The following is a 2,825-nucleotide window of genomic DNA, read 5'->3' as shown; positions in this document are numbered from 1 at the left end:
CACAGTGGTGAGTCAGGAATTGACACAGGGTTTAAAGACAATGTCACCTGATGTCCTAATGAGGACATCTAGCAAGAGAAATGCAACTCCTTATTTTTATTAATTTCTAAACTTAATCTGCCAATCAAGGCATTACACTTTAGAAATTTTTCAAGAGCCCATTAAGTCTGGCATGTATTTATTGCACTTTTAACTAAACTTTTAGCTTAATACAGAAACACATAAGGGTGCCTGTGAGCTGTTTGGCTGAGACTCACTTGAAAAGCAATTTCAATATGAGCTGAGTCCACCCTAGTTGTTGACACATCTGCTGTGTCCTGGTTATTCCCCTAGCAGCTGCCGCCAACACATATATTCAGGACTGCAATCAAGGAGGTACCCACTGGATTCCAAACTGTGAGATGAAACAAGAAGAAATGAGAGGAGGAGGGGGCCCGAGGAGCGTGGACCCCCGAATACCTTCCAAGGGTGATCTTTTATTAATCCTGTAGTGCCCATTGATATGTTAATTAACACAGAAAAATCCTAGACTGGGATTGAGGGAGATCTACAGGATAGGGCTTTTTAGAAATCAGTATTCCACAAGAGAAGCAGACAAAATAATTTCTGAAAGAATTAGTATCCTAAAAATCCTTCCTTGGAGCTCTGCTAGAAGCTTTGGATTCCCTAAGTGTAGCACAGCTGGCTGGAGCAGTAAAAACCACTCACCAGGACAGCCTGCACAGTTCTTAAAGCTTCGCTGGATTCACTGAAATATGACCAAACAGTAACACCTTTTCTGTTGTTTATTTTTGGTTTTGTTTCTTAAGGCAGGATCTTGCTATGTAGCCCTTTTGGCCTGTTACCCTCTTTGTAAAAACAGCCTGGCCTCCAATTTGCACCATCTTCCTGCCTCTACCTCCAGGGTTGTAGAAATTACAGGCACATACTACCAAATATCAAATAAGAATATCTAATTCCAAAATGGAAGGTACACAAGTGGGTGAACTCTGAGCAAGACACTGCCAGTCTTAGCATCGAGCAGAGACAGAGCCATACTTGCCTAATGAACACTGTCCTCAAAGGGCAACAAACCAAGCCACTAAGACCCAAGATGACTAAAGTGTTGCTTCTAACACTAATGACCTACGTGGCTCTTCTAAGTTACTAACACTCTTTGAATCCGTTATTCCAACTTGTGTGTCTGTGTAGTGAATGCATATATGTATGGGTGCATGCTACTGTGTGGGGACATAGGGAGGTCAGAAGTCAATGTCAGGAAAATGTCTTCAGTTGTCCTCCAGGCCAATTTTTTCTTTTGGAGGATCTCTTACTGGGCCTGAAGGTCACTATTTCAGCTAAACTGACCAGCCAGTGGATCCCTAGGATCTCCTAGCATTGGAATTTTAGGCACATGCCATCATACCCAGCATTCTATTAGGATCCCCAGGACCAGAACTCAGTTCTCCATGCTTGTGCGATAAGCCCTTTACCCTCTAAGCCATTGAGCCAGCCCTTCTTTCAGTCCTTAAACTGAGATTTCAATAGTTCCTACTTCAGACCATTGTTTTGAAGAGTGACTGAGAGGCTGGGTGTATAGCTCAGTAGGTGCAATATCCTTGGTACAAATCCTAGTACCAGCCTACAAACAAACAAACGAACTAGAACTAGGGGAGATAAAACTTGGACCATAGCCTGGAAAATAGTATATTCTTAAGAAGAAGTAGGTTCTCTTATTACTAGTGACTATACTAAGAGGATCCAAAATTTCAACTAGTCCACTTAAAGATGAGTTTAGTGTATTGAGGTCAGTTCCTAATAGTCATTGGAATCTGTGATCTTTTTCATAAGGTATTAGAATTGAATACAGTTTACTGAAAGATCAAATGAAACAAGCCAGCAAACAATTTAGAAAGCCACGCAGATTCCCCTGCAATGGGGGAGTGAGGGAGGAGCGTGTCTCTGCTCTAGGCTGCAGCAAGCATTAAGACAAGGCAAGCAGAGCCTTGCTTATTCTTGCCACAGGAATATTCTTCTATATTCTTTTCATTACACGTTGCTTTCTTCCTGTGTGAGACAGATAGGTGTGTCCAAACAAGGGCAGGGAAGGAAGGTAAAAACTGCAAGCCAGGCAGTGTTGGCACATGCCTTTAATCCCAGCACTTGGGAGACAGAAACAGGAGGATCTCTGTGAGTTTGAGGCCAGTGTGGTCTACATAGGGAGTTTGAGGACAGACCGAGCTACTGTCTCAAAAACAAAACAAAACAAGAATAAGAACAGACTCAATCTAGTGTTTTGAGCTTCCTCTAATAATCTGCAGTTTTACAAAAGTCACAGGTGAAAGGAGGACTCTTACTGAGTCACTTACTAAGTGATTGATCTCTGGTGAGCCATCCGGACTCCATCTTACTTAACAAAATACCCACGGCAAACAAAATCAATTAAGTCCTATGCTAAAGTATGAAATAAGTATGACTAAGACTTCTAGTAGATACAGTGATAGCCTAGCTAATGTACAATTGAGACAGAAGAGAGTTAATGACTTGTCATTTTAAAATTCACTTGAGGCTGTAGATACAGCTCAAGAGTTAAAAGTACTTGTGGCTCTTGCAGAGGACCAGGATTTAATTATGGGCACCCATGTGATGATTCTCAACCATCTATAACTCCCATTCCAGGGGATCTGATGACCTATTCTGACCCTTGCAGGCACCAAGCATGCATGGGGTACACATACAGACATGCAGGAGGAACATTCCCACATAAAAGATGAATAAATCAACTTTAAAAAAGTTTAAAGTCATTTATAAAACGCAAAAAATTATAGTAAAAGGCAGTATTGTAT

This window comes from Mus caroli, chromosome 18 (assembly GCF_900094665.2).
Source record: "Mus caroli chromosome 18, CAROLI_EIJ_v1.1, whole genome shotgun sequence".
NCBI classification, from domain to species: domain Eukaryota; kingdom Metazoa; phylum Chordata; class Mammalia; order Rodentia; family Muridae; genus Mus; species Mus caroli.
Note: the sequence above shows the minus strand (reverse complement) of the source record.